This window comes from Colius striatus, chromosome 7 (genome assembly GCF_028858725.1).
Source record: "Colius striatus isolate bColStr4 chromosome 7, bColStr4.1.hap1, whole genome shotgun sequence".
Lineage (NCBI taxonomy): Eukaryota > Metazoa > Chordata > Aves > Coliiformes > Coliidae > Colius > Colius striatus.
Genome location: NC_084765.1, coordinates 26,393,099 through 26,412,779, shown reverse-complemented (window position 1 = coordinate 26,412,779; position 19,681 = coordinate 26,393,099). Strand labels below are relative to the sequence as shown.

Here is a 19,681-nt window from a genome sequence, read left to right as displayed (position 1 = left end):
GTGAGAGATCTCTGGCAAGTTTTGAAAACTATATTTAGCATATGTTTTGTCTTCTCCAGTAATTTCTATACTCATATTTCACAACAGCATATAAATTATTATATGCTTGACATATGAACTGGACTGGGTCTACTAATATCCTCAGATTGCTATCATCCTCAGATTGCTACCTAACACCACTCGGATAAGTTTCAGTTTTAGAACAGATAATATTCAAATTAGTGATGTGGAAGTAAACCCAGATATACTGTGATATGTCCTGGAGATCAGAGACTCCATTCCTTCTGTCAAGACCGGTTCCTCAAGAGTGCTTTTAGCTGAACGAAAGTTGTCCTGAATTAGACAATCAGATGCTTTATCTCTGCTAGAAGTTTGTCAGGGATAGCACTGCAAATCCACCTTCTGTAGGTACTGATTTTTAAGTCAACCTTGATTTGGTTTTGTCAATAACACAATCTTCCAAACAGATTAATTTATACCATCAAGGTACATTTTTTTTATTCAGTACAACCATAGATGCATGTGATTTTTGGTCATAGATAAATGCCCCTCATCTTTAAGAGACTTTTTATGTATCAATAGAAGTCTTTTGTGTAGGCTAAACCTATTATTTCTTTCAATTCTTTCTCAGTATGAAATCCAACGCATGACCTTCACTGCATGACTTTATTACAGCTTGACACCCAGAGCTGAGGAAGTTGAGATTCAGGTTCTGATCAGCTACATGACAAGATATGACTGCTCGGTCACCAGCATAACTGTTGTGTTTATTATCCTGTGACACTACACCTGTGATACAGTGTTCTGGACTGTTCAAGAGGGAGTAATTCTTTCTCTCTAGATTTGTCTGAGCCTAACGGGTTCTTCCCGGACCATCAATTAGGAAGTTTAAATGAAACATAGGGTTACTGTACTTAAACTATGCATCTTCAAAACAATACGAAGTAAATAATTCCAGATTCCATTTCTTATATCTTTATTTTATCTTTTGTGTCTCCAGTTGTTCTAAGAATCTTGGAAATTACACTAAAGCATATTTTTAGTAGTAAAAATAATTAAGCCTTCTGTTCTTAGTTTAGTCTTCTAAAGTAAATGCAATAACTGAGGAACTTCATGTTTCACAGCATTGAGGATGGGAGCCACAGGACTGGGGGAATATTACTAGTTCAGCTTTGCTCTGTAACGTGTCTGTGAGCTCTTTCCTGCTGTAACTTATTTAGCTACTGTATGTACTGAGCTGAAAAGCCTACTGTTAAATTCCAGCGCATTACGTGAATGCCTGACAAGCTAGTAACTTGCATGTAATGGAGAAAGAGTAGCATCTAAGGACTTACAAGGACTTGGTTTTAGTATAATCTACATCTCAGCAGTTCGATTCTGCCATGATTTTTTAAGTACTTATAAGAGAGGGAACTTTCCCACCAATCTGTCACTGCAAAATGTGGGATGAACCAATTGATGGGATCAATTTTTTTAAAAGGAAGATAGAAAAAATCACCATTAGGTGTTTAAAATAGTAGCTGAATTGTCTACCTCAAGGCATGAATATGCTGAGGACTCCATTTTAAGACTATACTGAAGTCTTAATGTTTTGACTGCACTTGACATAAAATTAAGTGTTTGAGCCTTTCTCTAATCTCTGTGTACATGAAAATAAAGGATGCTTGGATAATTGTATCAATAAGACTATTTATACAAAGCTCATAATGCTAACACTTTTGATGTTGTTTTAAGCTTCTGCCTGCATATCCCTGTCAGCTTAATCCACTGCATACATTTTCTGAGTCAAAGTAGCATAAGCCAAGGAAGTGAGAAATGTGTTCCATTTCTCACATGGAAGAACAAGTAGTCAGGGTAAGAATTAATTTTTTTGAGCTAGAGGAGAAATCTTTTACTCCACCAGTAACTTATGACACACTTTAGACACTTAAGAAATAGATAAATTGATAGATGTTTCTGATACAGTGGCTACAGAGTTGTCAAGTGATAAAGGTTCAATACAAACCAAAAATCCGTTTGTGCTAGCATTTCAGATTGTGCTCAAGAACTGGTCATTAAAAACTTAGGTCATCAAAGTGCTGGTTTACTCTGTAGATTAATGTAGCAGTCAAAGGTGTCTGCAAGAATGTGAAACGTTAGCCAGTCACAGATCTTTTAGATGAGCTATGGATGGGTGCTGTATGTCACACTTTGTACCCTTTCCCTACTGTTTTCACTACAGACATGCAGGATATGACAGGATCAATTTACTAAACCAGAGTAATAATTTCTTCAATGCCTGCAATATCTCTTTAAGAGGACCTAGATAGCAATCTTTAGCATAAAAAAAACTCTTACTTCAGGTGATCTTGTAATTATTTTCTCAATATTATTGCTCCCTTATTGTTAGAGAAATCTCTTCCTTCAAATGTTGCATGAGCTACATGAAATCTTTGCAAAGGACCGCTGTAACTGTAGATAAGGCCTTGTTCTGAATGTAGAACTTACACTGAAGAAGACTGGTCTTATCAGAAGCTAAGCACAAAGCTGATATTATAGAAGATAATGCTTTTATCTAAAGCCATAAAACTGCTTCAGATTTCATGCATGAGACAAAAATAATGGAAGTGAGCACATACTTGAGACTCAATCCAGGTTCAACGGAATTATTAGCAGATAAAGTTTTTACCACTGTGTGGCTATTCCTGAGCTCCTGAGAAGACTGTAGGAAGTATTTCAAACCTGTGTCAGGAGTGAAAAATTGGGATTCTTTTTGCGTTGAGGACAAGGATTTTATGAATGTCTCAGAAGATAATTGAGATACTTCTAAAAACTGAGTGGAGGAAGCTTATTCAGCTCCTTGACAGTGATTACTTTGAAATGTCAGATGAAAATAGGAAAAACAGAGAAAGTTCCTGTGAATATTCACCCTTAATGAAGAATGTCTCTGCCATCTGGCCTCAGCTGATTTTGCTAAGATTCCTTCTTAACATCAAAAGACCTGTTTGAGGTCAAGTTCTTTGTTTTGAAATATATATACATTTAATCTGTGTTTCCTCTTTTTCTTTGCTAACTTTGCACAAAAGTTATTGCAGGGACCATGCAAATGTAAAAAGATAAAGGCATTGCAGTGGAAACTATGTTCTATAGCTTTTGATAGCTAATGATAATTTAACTTTTTATATTTCTGTAACATTTTTCATGGTTCATGTTGTCATATGCAGAGCATTCTTCAATTGATTGTCCCATTACATAGGGCAATACAGCAAACAACAGAATAAACAGTATTTAAGGTTGATCTTAAACTGGGTATTCACAGCAGGTAACTTCAGCTTATGCTTACACCGTAGAGAAGGAAGAAGGCTCATTCAGAAAGACTATTCCTAATTACAAAATTAAATTCTTAAGATCTGAAGTGAACCTTAATATTTGATTCCTATACAGATTATGATTATAATCTCCCATACGCTAGTCAGATGAAAGGACATAAGTAAGGAAACATTTGCATGTCACACAATGACTGAAGTAATGATTTGCAGAGATAGCAATAACTACTGTAAGTAAATTACTGCAAGTTATGTATAAGCTTGACTTTTTGCACACTGTTGTGCTGTCAATGTTCAGTGACACAGATAAAAACTAACATGCTACCCCTCCCCACCAAAATAACTCCCACAAAAGAAATTGTTGAAGCTGCAGTGTGTATACGTGTGTAAGAAATGCCAAAAAGGGCTAAGCTACATGCATTCCCATGTGTCCTAACAATCATAGTATCCATGGTAATCGTTCAGATTACTTTTTTATGACAGCAAACTAAATGGAATAATTTTTAGAGTAATTTCAATGGTACATGGTAATTTGCTAAAAAAACCCCAAGTATGTGCAGCAAGCAGATACATTAAATCCTCTTTCAACTGAAAAATAGGCCAAGTGTTGGATGGAAAAGGTTCTTTTTTCTGTTCATCTGACATGTTTAAAAAACTATAAAAATGTTTCTATTATTGTTCATTGACATGTAGCTGAGAAAAGAAATACACTTTGATTGATTAGTTACAGGCCAGTGATAAATGTGATGTCACTTTAGTAGAAACATTTGTTTCAATATCATCATTTGATATTGAAACTCCTATTAGCTATGGGGAAATAACTAAAAACCTCTGTGTTATACCGCTTTCAAAGTGTAGATACTTTAATTTGTTAACATGGTATACATTAGAATGTTGAGGCATATTCACACTTTCTGGTTATTTCTGTTCTGCAGTTGAAGTATATTTGAAAGTGATAGAGCTATTGACAGTTACTTCTGTAAATTGATGAGTATTTTACAGTGGTGATTTCTTTAAGGTCAGTGGGGATGATAAAGATGATTTTATGTTATCCACATATAGGAGTAGATTAAAGTTCAAAATACCTATGATCCGATATATTCATAATTTAGTTCCAACAAAGAATTGAAGATAATTCTTTGGTCAGACATGGGATTCTTGCATGAAAATATATCACAATGAAGGAAAAACAGCTAGGAATCCTATTAAGTACTATACTTTAGCTCACAAACCCTTTATGTTACAGCTGTTTGTGACTTTTTGCATGAACACTGTTTTCTACTGAAAATTGGGTTATTTCCATGTGTATTCAAGAAAATAATGAGAAATAATGTTTTCTTTTCATATAACAATACTCAAAAAGTAATAAAAATTATGGATCTTGTTACAGTTCTGCCTGTTTTAAAAGTCTTATCAGAAGGGGTGTTTTCCATGATGTCTGTTAAATCCTAATTTTGATAAGACTGCTCAGTTAGAGCATGTGAGTTTTGTGAATGGATTAAAAAAACAGAAATAGTAAAACTGTTTCTAAATGCCTTTTAAAATATTGAGGTGAAGTTGACTGTGATTGCATTATGTATTTGCAAGCAGCAAGACTTATATTTAAGAGAGAGGAGTAAAGGATATGCAAAGTGAGATGCTATTTCCTTTAAAAATTAAAAAAATCTCATGAAATAGTACTCCTTCTATATGCATATGTTTGTCTCTTTTTCCATGAAAGAGTAATTGAATCTTTTCCTAGATAACTGTTCACTAGTACTTTGCCTTAGATTTTGATAGCTTATTAGAAGAAAACTTCCTAAAGGTGTATTTGATGAATCTTAAGAAAGAGAACTATTAGAGGAGTTTGTAAGTGTGAATTACCGTTTTCAAGTAGAATAACTGTAAGGATATTTTGTACATTTTTAGGTTTGGGTTTTTTAAAAAAAATCTTAATTATCTGAGTTGTGTCCAAATAATCTTCTTAATGCACTTTGTTTTATGTAGTAATTTATTGGCATTGACAGTAGTATCCGTTAGGCTCCTAAGGTCAAACGTAAAGCTGATTTTTGACAGTTACTATTATTCAGATAGTATAGAATTAAGTACAATAGTTAATACATTTCTCTTTTTTTTCCCCTAGATTTCTCAGGGGACAAAATTTTGCTTATTCATACCTTCTACTGTGGCAAAAATGGATTATTTTTCTCACCAAAAACCAGCAGCGTAATGCCCATCTGACATATGCCTCAAGGAACCCCTATTTAAAGTCTATTGTAAGTAAATAAAATTTAAAACTTGTTTAAAGGTAGCTTTAATCAGCTGTGTGTCTATTTACAGCTCAAGAACTAGCAACCTTAACAGGAGAACTAATCTTAGCAGTCTGGTGTTTCAGCAGCAGCTGTTTGTTCTTAAATGAAAGTATAGGAGGAAGTAACTTGCTTTAAAGGAGAGGTTGAGGCTGAGTTGCTTCCTGACCACTGCGTGCCAACGTGCCATACCTTATGTTCTGTTCCTCTCTCCACATCCCTTGATAAAAATTGACTGTGATACACTGGAAATCAGAAGCTGTGGGGTTATGCATGAATAACATGATGGAAAAGATTATCTGCATTGTAAATGAAGACTCAGATTCCTGTTGCTATGACAATTAGTTTTAGAATTCACAATATAGAAGTAGAGAGCTAAATCACTCAATGTAAGAAATAGCAATTGGTTGAGCTGGTCTTCATTGTGTTGGTTGTTGAGCTGCATGCATTTTACAGTGCTTGTAGGCCCAAGTTTTCTTTTTTAATGGAATACAAGCTTGAAAAAGTAATGAAACTCCACGTTTTATATATACAATAAGGGTTTTTTAGGCATGTCACTTTTTATGTACTAAAGTAAATTTTATGCATGCAGAGTATAAGACACTTGACTTCCTGAGGGAAAACTGTGTTAAGATTAGAGTTTTGGCCAGCATACCTTCTTTATTTGAAGGAAGGATGGTATTTGGAGAAATATGTTCAAAACTTGGAAGCAATATCTTCTTACAGTATCAGGAAAAACGGATAAAATAAGAATATGAGGGGGCGAAAAAGGCAAAAATTTCTGAAGAAGGGAAAAATGAAGCTTGTTCATATTGCTTCTGTAGAGTTATGTTATGGTGGAAGAGATACATATTACTTAATGAACCACACACTTAATATGACGCCATAGATTAACATTGGAAACTTGAACCGTTATATTTTCCATAAGGTACAGTATAATACTGCCTACTTCTTTATTACTCTATCAGATAATAGAATAATTGATTCTTGAATTTGATTTAAAAGGAAGGCCTTTGTTTTAGGGGAATTCTAATTTTATCAGTGGCATTACATTTATCTCTTGCCCTGACATATCACACTGCAATGGTCCTTGTGTATAAAATACGGGAAATACTAATTGCCTTGTGTTTATTCTCTTTATCTGGTCCTGTATGAAAGCAAAAATGTTAAAGCAGTGGTGGTATTTTATCCTGGAAAAAATACTAATGAAAGGATTTAGAAGATGTTTACCCAGGCAGGCCTAGTCTCCTGCTTGTTGGTTTACTTCAGTTCTGGACCCCTGTTTCTATGGACTTCTCATTTAGCTATGCTATTTTTTCCCTCTGAGAATGTACATTCTTAAGTAAGAACAATAGTGTTATGAAAACCCTTTGAAGTTCCATGAAAATATAGTTGTAAAAATGTTCCAGCAGAACATCTGAGCAGTTTGATTAATTCTCTTGCACAGATATCTGAGGTAGGGCTGGTGCTGTGCTTTCTTTTTGCTAGGCTGCCATCAGTGGTGGAGTGCAAATAAAGGACCTCTCCGTTATTATCAATGTTATCAGGGACTGTACGTGTTTCAGAACATTTTATAGACACTCTGGTATTTTAAGATATTGAGTATCTCTAGCTTTTCATGTTTCTCCAGTGGGAATGTGCCATAGGTCTTAAACACAGCATGATCTTTTCAGTTTTTCTTTTCTACTTTCTTTTATCTCAGCTTCCAGTAATATGTTATAATCTCTAATTCTTAAATAAATCAACTCAAAGTGTTATTATTGGTGGTCTTTATCACTAGTTCTATATTCAAATAATTTAAATAAATCACCAAATACTAGACTTTTTAAGTAGCATCTTTGAAAACTGAAATATAGCCATGTTTTTAGGATACTTCCCAGTTGTCTCTGAACTTTGGCGATATTCTTCCCAGGAATAATTTAGTAACTGAACAATTCTCTTCTTTTGGATAATAGCTCTTTTTTGATGGTTCCCATGGGGATTTAGTGTGTTGACTGAGGATTTGTCATCATAGCTTCTCTCATTGTCTATTTTTTCATTTCTGTGCTTAATATATCAGTTCAGGGCCTGTCTACAAAAGATACAGTGGAAAACTGGTGGAAGTCAACTAAATGTAGGAATTTAAAGAGGGCAACTTAAATCCCTTGAAGACTCTGTGTGCACTCTCCCATTCATAACTGAAGTGGCCTCCAGTGAATTTAGTTTCATTCACGTCGAAGGCAAAATGCGCCAAACCAAATTAAGGCTGTGTTTTATTCCCAGATGAAAGCATTTGCAAAGGAATTTAATGGACACAGACAAATCCAGTTACATTACTTTGGGTTAACTTTCTTGAGTTCCATTGTGTAGATAAAACTGTAGTAATAATGCCTGATTTGAGCTTTTATTTTTCTTCTTTCTTGTTCTTCACCTTTTCTTCCTATAACTCTGCTATTTCTATACTCAGGAAGGTAGATGGCCCATAATTGTACTAGTCACCAAATGCTGGCTTATTTTACATAATTTGAGAGTCTGTGTTTTATAACTAACATATAAATACCCCACCTTGCCTTCAGGTCTAGTGTGTGTTAGCTTTTGTTAGGTAAGAATCATAGAATGGTAGGAGTTGGAAATGATCTCCAGAGATCATCTAGTCCAACTTCTGCTAATGTAGGTTAAAATTTGGCTGCCTCAACTCATGCTTTTTAATTCATCGCTGTAATTACATCTGCCATCAAGGTCTTAGCCATCCAGCAACTTTTTAAAGCTTTTTTTTTTTCAGATTTTGTAGGACTGGATGGTTATAACTGCAAATATATTGTGATCACATGCTGGCGAGTAATCTCTAATCTAATTTGAATGAGATGAATACAAAGTGAAAAAGTAAAATGCTTGACAGATGTTCTCTTTTAATTGGCCTTTAAAATTCTTTGATCTAGGAGTCTGAGGATAAAAATCTACTCTTAACTCCAGTTCCTAAGTCCACTATGATCTGTAAGGTCTGTTCTGAGTGTTTGGCTTAAGCATCGTGAAAGAGCTGCCTTGTGTCCAGTGATTTATGGTCAAGTTTGAATTTCTGGTGGGCTGGAGTATCCTGCTGGCAGGCAGCATGGGTGCCATGAAAATTAGGACAGTACCAGAGAGATTTTGTAAAAGTTGAACATCTGGAATCTCTAGGAAAAGTGCAATTGCTCTAGAGGGAGGTAGGATGTCCCGAGCTATCAAAAGGTCTGGAATATTTCTTTGTAACCAATTTTGTAGTTTTTCACCCAATTACCTGAGAGTCACTTTTGGTTGGAAGTAAAGTGAGCTTCTACCTGAATGTGTTCAGTGAGAGTCTGTGCATCTTTCCAACTGAAGTGATCATGTCTAGGAACAATCTGTCTTGAGAACTTCAAAGCTTTTTGGAAAAACTTGATGTCAGAATTTCTGTCTAGTTGTATTTATTTATATTTTTTGCAGGCTTGACAGATGAAGGAGAACTTTTAAATAGATAAATAAAAATCCTCAGATCCTGGATCTTTCAATATTTCACATGTAAATACATACCTGATAAATATTATGGGTAGAAATAGGTGATTTGAGTACCTTACTTTAGCATAGATGTGGTTTTTGCCCTTTTGAAAGCTCTGTATCTTCTGGGATACCCACATGGGACTGGTAAATATGATGCTGGCTTGTACACTTCTAGGGCAGTGTCTGAAAACCAGAAGATACTACGTGATACCTAAGGTGGCACTAGCTGCCTACCTTTATTTGCCTTAATTGATTTCTATATGGCTCTTTAGACTCTGCAGTCTTGTTTTACCTCTGCCTTCTCTTCTTGAACATAATTTCCTTCTTCCAATTACTGGATCATGGTAAATAAATAAACAAAACTGAATTACAAATCTATATACCTTTCTTCTTAGACCTCGAGATGCTCTTGAGTAATTTGCCAGAAAATTTCTCCTTTGAAATTTTGAGAGTGGCACAATGTCACACACAGCTGTGATCAGTCAAATTGGAATTTTAAAAGACTTCACACTATGTAGACTTTGCTTTGGAATTTCCCTGAGATTGAATTCTTCCTCCTGGTTGTTTTTCAATTGATTTAAAAATTAACTCTAGGATGAAGTGTTGTAGTCAAACTAGCACTTGTAAAAAAACAACAAAAAAGAAAATAAAAGATGATAGTATGAAAAAGTGTACAACTTTGAATAAAAACTTTTCTTTTTCCTCCTTTTTCCTATCTGGAAAAGATAGCTGTTGCTAAAATTTTCCCTTTCACAATTCAAAGTTAGTGTGTTTCAGTTTTGACTTACCATTATCACAGTGGTAGAGATGTCCAAGGATACATTTCATAGAAGTAATACCTAAATAAACTTTATTGACTTAGTCACTCTGGCAGTGCATTGGTTATCTGCAAATGTCACGTGGCTTGTGGCAGTCTAAATACTGGATTCTTATCGACACATAATATTTGAAAATTTTGAAATTCCAGATAACAGTAACTCTTTATTAAATATAGTTGTCAAATTGCTGGGCTGTTTAAAATCAAAAGACCTGGAAGACAAGCTATTCTTTCTGCAAGCAGTAAAATTAATTTAAAGTATGCGAGTGTATCAAGAAGTGAAGAATTGTGTGACGTGTAAATTTATGAAGGGCCATACAGAGGTTTTCATCCATTGGTATTTAAAGAAATATAGATATTGAACTGCCAAAGTTTAAAACTTCAGCATTAAAGAAACAAACAAAAAACACTTAAATGATTGTCAAATGTGAGACTAATTAAAAATAATTAACATTTTCAGAAACATTTGGAGTTTTTCACATAATTACAGTGAGCATTTCAGTAAAGAGGTTATTCAGGTAACTTCTTTTTAACTGTGATGAGTACAATTATATTCTTTTAACTTGCTGAAGATTTGAAATAGACTTCCATAATTGTTCTTAATTATCCATTATTAGTTGTTTGAATAATTATGCAAACTTTAGTCAAGGAGTTGCCTGTTACTTTTGGAGGAGAAGATTATAGATTCAAAACAAACAGGAGAAGAATTTACCTCATAACTTCATCTGTGTTTTGCAAATGCAGAGAGATTGCCTGCTTTGTAATTTGTAATGCCCTTTAGTTCTGTAAGACAACAAACTATTCAGGAATAATACTTTCATCCATTTATGACTTAAACTTGCTAAATGTATAATTTTCACACATGACAAAACAAATGGGAAGGAAAAAAAACCCACCAGCAAACCCCAAACTTTTACAATATAGCCTATATTGTAATATATGTTATGCGTGTGTTTGTTAGGAAACCAGAAGCTAAGAAGAAGACTCTTTTCTAAAAAGATGATTTGTTCTTAAGACAATTGTTCACATATGATCACTATGACCTTTGAAAATGTGTTATAAAATACTGCTGTAAATTTAAGGTGCTGTTTTTCACCGATATAAATTACTGCATACACTCATTTTCAGGAAAAAAAAAATCTCAATTTTAAACTTATATATTTTTTTTCTGTCTGTATGGAAACCTCATCCTTATGTATATGTCCTATTACAGAAGTAAGCAAATTTCTGTACAGTGTAAGTTGTCCATATAATTTTCCAAGTGGAAATTTTAGAGAGAAAGGGAAAAGGTTCAATATAGACTTAAGTCATAGCAAAATGGTTTTAACATTGCAGTGAGAACAGTCTTATTCCATTACTCTGTGAGAATAACCCATGAAAAATTTTCCTAGAAACTCAGCTTGCTCAGTAGTGCTGCAAAACAAGCCACAGGATGGTATGAAAACTACCTTTTTTTTACGTCTGGTTTCCAGTCACTGCAGGGGATTGTTTTGTACTTTACATGTACTTATGTAGCTCTGGTTTGGGTTGGTTTTTTTGGGGTTTTTTTAATAATTCAGTATTTTTTCCTCAGCTTGTAAGGAGAAACTATTCCCAGTACTTGGGTCACTAGGAGCCTTGTCTCTGTTTCCACACTGTGCTTGTGACTTGGCATATTTACAAAGAGCACTCTCAGTCCAGTTCCCAACCTTGTTCCATTGTCTCTGCAATCCAACCTCTTTTAATGATTTGTCCTAAGATAAAATGCCTACCTTCTGATCATCTGTAGACCTTCATTTCACCTGTTATTGAACTTGATCCCTGTATTCCAGAAGAGGCTTTACCAGGATCTATCTCTTCCTTTTACCTTCTGGTTCCATTTTGAATACTGGAAAGCAGAAACATGTTTGTTTATATGAGTAATTGTTTCTGATTTTTCCAGCTATACGTTGAACAGAGAGCTGACTTTTATCTTTATGTTTAGATAGCTTTTCAGGGAAATGCTGCAAAAAAGCATGATTGAAGTGTTACTCTGAATACAAAAAGTTTGCCAAATTGAGGTCATAGTGTGTTAAATAATGTTGAGGCTAACCCAAATGAAGGCTAAGAAGAAATTTCGTGTTGTAAATAAGGAGCCTTCCTATAGGCAGATCATAATATTCACAAGATTGTCTTCCTTGGTGCAAAAAACATTAAAAATACAATGTCATCCCTTTCAACTTCTCTTGGCAGAGGATTATCTCTCTATATTTCAGATTGGTCTTATATCTTAATATTTAATCACCTTTCACCTGAGCAACAAATGCTCTGAATAAATAACTGCTCTCAAATATACATGATATATCTACTAGGCAATCTGATAATCTTAGTGCTTACATTAACTACCACTTCTCTTAAAGCTGATGTTCTCTCTTAAGCAAATCTTCTCTAATAGACTTGATTGTTTAATTACAATTTTTCCCTTATCATTTTTTATCTTGTATATGAACATTTGGCAAAGTTTTATCTAATGAAAAGTGGAGCAGCTTTAGAAATGTAATAACCAAATAAAAACTCTGGCTTTCTAAACAATTAGAATCTCCATAAAACTGTAAGTTAAAACATTTCACGTGGAGAAAAGAATGAGAAATCGCACAGCCCGAGTTCAAAAATTTTAAATGTTTCACTAAGAGGAAATGATCCTATTTAATGCATTGGTTCAATTTCATTGTATTGACAAGACTGTAGAATTATGACATTCTCCACCAACATGGCATGTCAGAAAGAATTACTTTCAATGTCTGGAGCTGTGTGCAAACAGGGTCTTTCTGCCTTCATGATCAAAAATGCAAGCAGCATGAGCATTCAACACGAGTGATCTACACTTAGCCTGTAATATTGCTAAACTGGCTGAGAGAAATTGGTCATGTTAATAGACATTTAGCCTTGTTGCACTGCAGGGAAACTTTAAAAAGTGTGGTGCGAGCTGATTTAAGGCAATTGACATGTCTTTCCACTGGCTTCCTAGAGCACTGAGGCCGAGTATATTATTGATGGTGCTTATTTCATTGTTTCTTTAAAAACTGTGAAAAATCTTAGTTGCAGTTTAGTCATTGTGCCTTCCTGAGGATTTGTCCACTGGCCACTGTTGGTGTACTGAATTCTTTTTGTTCCTTCTGTTTCCTCACTATTCTAGATGCACAGAATTTATTTTAACGTGCTTGCTTTTGCTTCATTAGTTTTGCATTATGTGTCTCTTTTTGCTTGTTTGGAGAAAATATCTTAAGATTGTTTAATTGGATGAAGCTTTTGAAGAAGTCAAATTTTGATTCAGATGAGGACTGTTTACTTACAAGTATGGTGCAGTTTTGGGAGAGAGATACTTAAAGGTTAGAAGAAACCATCAAATATGACAGAGATTGTATTAAATTGATGTCAAATTCTATTAATGCATCTTGACATTCAGAACCTATCAATAGCTCCTCTTGAAATGTTTTTTTATACAATATACAACAGATTATCCCCTCTTATTGCCTCTTTTATTTCCATTGTATAAAAAAGAAATTCTATAGGGAAGAAATTTGACTAGAAAATTAGTGAAAGCCGTGAGTGTGTTTTAGCAGCTAATAGTAGTTTTCTGACAAAGATAGTAGTTTTTTAAAGGTATGTTGCTGTTGTTGTTGGTTTTGGGTTTCAAGGAGTGGACCGTGTCCCCACATTCCAGAGAACTGAGAAAACAACTCCCTCTGAGGACAAAAGTGTAGTGCTAGTTCAGAGATATACAGGGAGGATCCTACCAGCTCCACTTCTTGAGTTCAAAGTGTAGACTATGTATAGTTCAGACTTTTTGCAAAAGTTTTCTTTCAGGTTGAGGTAGCACAAGTAACAATCAGGTCACTTGCCATCTTTGACAATTATGACATCAAAGTGAGGTAGAGAGATGATGTTTGCTGCATGAAAGAAAAAAGAATTAGTACGTCGTTCATAGTAAAAAGCAAAGTATTGCTATAGTAGGAAACCTAATATTTGGGGTTTGGAGAGGGGTTTGGGGGAGTGGGGTGGCATTTGATTATTCGTTTACAGCTATTATTATATGGGGGTTTGTTAGCACCACATTCAGTTCATAGTGTTTCAGAGTCTTTGTGAGGCCTTACCCGTAAATGAGAAATGAGTTTCGACAGCTAGTTGCTCATCGGTTATGTGTGTAGCAGAAAGCTTAATTGTCTCTTACAGCATTGGGTGTGCTTTATTCAACACCATTGAAATTTGGAGTTTGTATGGAAAATGTGCAGGAGTCCAGATCCAGTCAGCATAGTTCTGTAGATCTTATTTCATTTTTAAGTGATGCAACACAGTGAAACAAACCAGTGTTATTTCAGCTATCAATGGTGGATTTGTTGTGTTTCTTTAGTTTTTAACTTTCATTAACATTTTTTGTCATTAACTCTTCCATCTTTTCATGCACATCTGCCTGAATAAACATTAATCTGTGTTATACTGACAGTTTAGGTCTGAGCAACAGAAGGAATGAAATAGCATTTATGTTTTTGTGCAGGTATTCTAAGCACAGTTGCAGGACCCAGAGGCTAGAAAATTATCTAGTATAGTGAACAGGTATAGAGGGAATACTGGACCAGAAAACTTTTTTCTCACACTGTTGTGGATTTGGCAGGTCTGGATTTGGCATGCTTCTTTGGCAACCAGCACAAAGCAGGTGTTTTCTACCCGTATAGCTATTTATCATTATATCGTGGAACTTGGATAGTATTTCATTTTAAATTACTGTTTGTCAGTAAAACAATGACTGGCCTTATCTCTAACACTGTTGCATGTAAAATATATTTTCATCATTTGTCAATGCACAGATGATGCCCATTTGTTATATATTGACAAAAAACTTTCTGCAGTTCCAGAAACAAATGCTTTTGTAGAAAAGATCTTCAATGGCAGCTTAATGTAACCTATGTTGGGATGAATTAAGAATAAAGTGCATCAGTTGACATGGTTACATATGGGTTCTGATGATCATGTAATCAAGCAATTGACATGATGGGTGATACTATAAATGGAGAAAGAGTTTGGTGCTCTGCTATTAAAAGCATCTGTCTTCAATACTGCTGTTGAAAATACTGAAATAATGCTGATACTGAGACGACTCATGAATTGACTTTTTCAGACTGATATGCAGTTTTCCAAATTTATGAGCAGTCTAGCTCCCACACACAGTGACTGTACTTGAGTGCCCAGCTGGTGCATTTTAAATTAGCAGTCATGATACTACTGAGTCACTTATGATTGCTTTCTGAAATTCACTAATACTTCATGTCATTCACCTGCCACAGGTTCTTTCAGCTTGATCCATACGTTTCCGTCTTGCTGGTTAAGATTTGTTTCATTGTTTCTCCTAGCCATTAAAGAAATTAATGATATTCAGTTTCTTGCAATCTTTCCGTATGAATTTTAGTGCTGTTTAGTATAGTGGATCTACATAGGAGTGTAGGGGTTTTTTAAAATCAAAGTAACATTTTTGTCCTGTATTTGCATTGAAACAGATTCAGTTGCTGCAAAGCTTAAATACCTAATTTGGCCATCATCCACTTAGGCAGTTCTCTTCCAGAAGTGGGGTCTGCATTCTTTTTTAAATAATGTCCTCAATATTTCCAGCTTTCTTTCTGTTATTGCATTTTCATTGTTACATTTTAGATGTGTTTCCTCGGTCCAGTGGTGATCCAGATGTGCAGTTTGTGGTCCCTCCCTAGGCTTGCTCCCATATGTCTGTCTTACTTGTGTTGCTGTAGTGCTTTGGGCTCATCTAGGAACAAAGGACCTAAGTACCAAAGGCCTTTGGAACACCCTAGGGACAGGGAGGGCTCAATTGCCACTTATGGTCCCAGGCAAAACAGACAAGACTACTCAACTTGGCGAAGAAAGCAAAAAATTCATCTACCACTAACTAAAAATGTAAAAACAAAAACCATAACAAACAGGAAACAACAGAGTGGTACAATGATGAAGAGCACAACCAGCTCTTTAAGACCACCTTGACCCCCAACCTCCCCTCTTCCCAGGCTTAGAGCCCTGATCCCGGTGTCTTTACTTCCTCCTCCTGAACAGCTCAGGGGGAACAGGGAAAGAGGGTTTCAGTCAGTCTCCTCTGCCACTTGTCCTTGTCCTTGCTGGCCCTCCCTGCTCTGCCACAGGGTCCCTCACACTGGGCAACCCTGCATAAGCCTCTCTGACGTGTTCATCCTGGGTGCTGCAGCTCCTCTCTGCCTCCTATGTGTGTCTCTGTGGCCCACAGGCTCTCCAGCACAGCCTATGCCATGGCTGTCTCTTCACACAGTCTCCTGTCTGTGTGCAAGCAATCAGCTGGAGCTGCTGGTGGCTCTCAGTCCTGCCATTGATTTCCATGGCTTGCAAGGGCACAGCCTGTGTTCTTCTTACAGACTGCAGAGCAGTTTCAGGTCTGGCATTGCTCTTTCTTTCCTCCTGACTGTGGGGTCCGCATGGTTTCTTCCACTTTCTACTACTCTTCTATCTTCTCTTCCACTGCAGATTTCCTCCTTAAATACTGTTGGCAGAGTTGCCAGATTGACACCTTAGAGCTGGGGGATGTTTCACATACAGTTTACTGGGACCACAGCCCCCTCTCCCTGTTACCAAATAAAAAGTGGCTTCACACAAAACCTGTGATAGTTGCAGAGCCAGAAATTGAAGTAATGCTCCAGAAGAGTCTCACCAGGGCTGAAGAGAGGGGAAAGGGCACCTCCCCCTATACTAATGCCACTCCAGCATAAGGATACAGTTGTAGAAACAGTATAAAAGCATGAATGTCAAAGTGGTATAAAATGTACAATGGTACAGTGGAGGGGCCAGAAAATTGTGGATAGGATTAGCAACAGTGCAATCTACTCTGATACTGAAAAGCATGTAATTGTGTAATCATGTCCCACAAACTTTCAGTTCATTGGAGTAAGTTGGATTTTGCAGACAGTCCTCATGGGTGAGGCAGAATAGGACCCTACACTCCTGGGGCAGTAGGTAAAAGAGGGCAGAGGCAATTTCTAAGAAAGCAAAAGCCCTCCATTTTTAGGTTAAATATAAGCAGGTAACCGCACATAGAGTAGGAGAGGACTGTGTTTCATTTGGGGAACGGTGAAATCAACTGGTTTCCAATTTCTTTCACAGTTTATTTCTCTGTAGCTGTGGTACAACCAAGAGCCATCCAATATCATCTGCTACAAGTAGGAAATCTCGATGCTACTCTTTATTCTCGGCACATGGTAAAGCTGCAACTGAGCTTGTGAGGAAGAATTAACAAGAAAAAAATCATTAATGTTCAGTGGTAAGTTTTACCAATGATGAATAACAAGTGTGAAAATGAAATATATGCTTTTGCTTTATGTTGTGCATCATTTAAGTTCATCCTGTTCTCTTTGCTTGGCACTATTTCTGCAGTGGTACAGGCAAGGTAGAAGTATGGAGATATATTTAGCATTAGTGTGTTTTGAATGCCAGCTGTCTTAATAGCTTGTCAAGCACCAACTACTCTTGAAGCACCTACTGCAATTTTCACTTAATCTTTGTAGGCAACATTGACTAGAAGAATGGGTTTCACTTCTTCAGGAACACAAAAGTAAGAACAAATGCAGTAGATTTTTGTTAGTTGTGGATTCAGCAAGAAAAACTCCCATGACTGACATTGTCACGTTTTACTTGAGGAAAAACGTGATCTGCTTCGTAATGGGTCACTAGGTGGTTGTGCCCCCAGGAGAGTACTCTGTTAGCATTGACCCTCTCAGCCTGTTTAAAAACACCATAAAAATGGTACAGTAGCAATGGTACTGGTCATCAACAAATGATCATACAGCACAAAAAAACTTAGAAGTTGTTGTAATATCAACTCCTTCTTTCTCCTCTTCCTTTTAAAGTAACCTTCTAGTTTCAACCTTTCTAATTTTGTTGAAACCAACTGGAACCCCCTTCTTCTCACAGAGGCCCCACTGCCAGACTCCAGCCACCAACACTTGCTTCAGTGACGTTTTGGTGTGGGGATGGGTTTCTCACAGGAAGTTACTCAGGTGAATTCTTCCAGGAAAGAAATCTGATATCTTCCACTTGTGCAAAAACATGATGCTACTTTTCTTTTTGTGGTTTAGACTGCTGTTACCTAATACCTGTTTCAAAAAGCCCAGGATAACTGACTGGGTTAGGTAGAGTTTTTTGGGGAGGCACACAGAATTAGGTATAAAAAGTGAAGAACTTTGTGTACTCTGATTGTATTAACTAGTACTCTGATTACATCTCTCAGAAGAACACAGCTGAGATCCTGCCAGACCTTGGCTTTCCGCCTGCTGGGATTTGGTTGGTCCTAGTGTTTATAATGTATATTTGTGCCAGATGTTTCTGATATGGTTTGTGGAGGTGGCTTCTCCACTGAAAATTCAACTATAGAAATTCTACAGCAGAGAAAGCTAGAAATATACTCAGTACCTTGGATTCTCTGTACCTTTGGCTCCAAAACCCTAGAGATTCACCTTGAGACTCTCTAAGTGTTTTCTACCATAGGCTCCAGTTTCAGGTCAAGGGCTACTGCACATACTATCTCCTGTTCAATTTGTTCAAAGGCTCAAGACCCCAGTTGAAATAGTTCTTTCATGACATTTGACACAGAGGACTCACAATCTGACTCTAACATGGAACATGCATTCTGTAGAAAACCACAATGTTTTTGAAAGCTTGTGTTTCTTATTTGTTAAATCATGGGAATATTGCTGTTATTATTGGTCACATCCATTGGGATATGATGTCTATCTTGCCATTTTATTCCTCCAAACTGCATCTCTTGTTCAGGTCCTTGGACCTTGTTTTGGTTTATGGCAAAATCAGCTTTCACAAGGATTTGTTCTTTTTCCTTTCTCAAACTCTTTCACTGTGTAACCCCATACAATGATGATGTCAATGTACTGTGGATATTTAGGGACTTTGCCCTCTTCCTTTGTGATCTGTACCTATTCATGGAAATTGTAGTGCTGATCCCTGAGGCAGTAAATTCCAGGTGTATTGAACACCTCTCCATGTGAAAGGAAACTGTGACCTGCAGTCTGCTGCTAAAGGAAACAGATACTGGATACCTTCCTCAGTGGTTGGCCACTTGCCTTAGAAGTTTACACATCTTGCTTAGCACTCAAGAGGAACTACTTCCAGAGGCTATGGATTGTGGCTACTTTCCAGTCCCTTTGTTGATTCCATGGTCCTTAGCTAGGAATGTCAGCTGCTGGGCTTCTTCACCCTCTGTTTACTGACTGTGGGCCTCAGCATCCCTGTGGTAGAGACCAGGTGATAATTTTCTCACCTGTCTGACGTCTGTAGTCTTTCTGCATGATGTGAGCATTCTGGTTACACAGCGATGTTTGAGAACCTGAAGGATCAATACAACAAGACAAGGAACATTACCTTGGGGGAGAAGTCATTCTTAATTTCCCTGCAAAGTTGCTCCTGAAGGAGGAGAAAGGTATAATTGTTAGTTGACTCCAGTGAGATGATTCCTAGAGTACTGAGATGGCAGCAATACATGGGCCAAATGCTAGATTAGACTCAAGGCTAGTTCTTTTATCATAGCTCTCACAGGCAAAGAAAAACAAAATGATAAACAACACAGGAAACAGCAAAAGCTGAAAATGGCCATTGACAAATCCTGGAGTTTGGTGTACAAAGCCATGGATTTCACTGATTCCAGCCAGCAACTAGTACCTCCCAACTACTTGTTCATTCTCCTCACCACCCCTCTCCTTCCCCCTTGCTCCAGTGAGATGGGA

At 36.5% G+C, this 19,681-nt stretch overlaps 1 protein-coding gene across 7 annotated transcripts in view; it reads left to right on the top strand.

Annotated features, from left to right (window-relative positions):
• Positions 1-19,681, top strand: part of OTUD7A (OTU deubiquitinase 7A) — a 130,787-nt gene that overhangs the window by 56,183 nt on the left and 54,923 nt on the right. For 3 of the 7 annotated variants that reach the window (XM_061999613.1, XM_061999618.1, XM_061999612.1), the window contains exons 4-5: positions 5,428-5,560; positions 17,052-17,208. The exons of 2 other annotated variants lie outside the window; for them this stretch is intronic. The gene's annotated coding sequence lies outside the window, so the exon portion shown is untranslated. The remainder of the gene's footprint in view (positions 1-5,427; positions 5,561-17,051; positions 17,209-19,681) is intronic. 2 more of the 7 variants (XM_061999614.1, XM_061999615.1) reach the window with 2 other exon arrangements.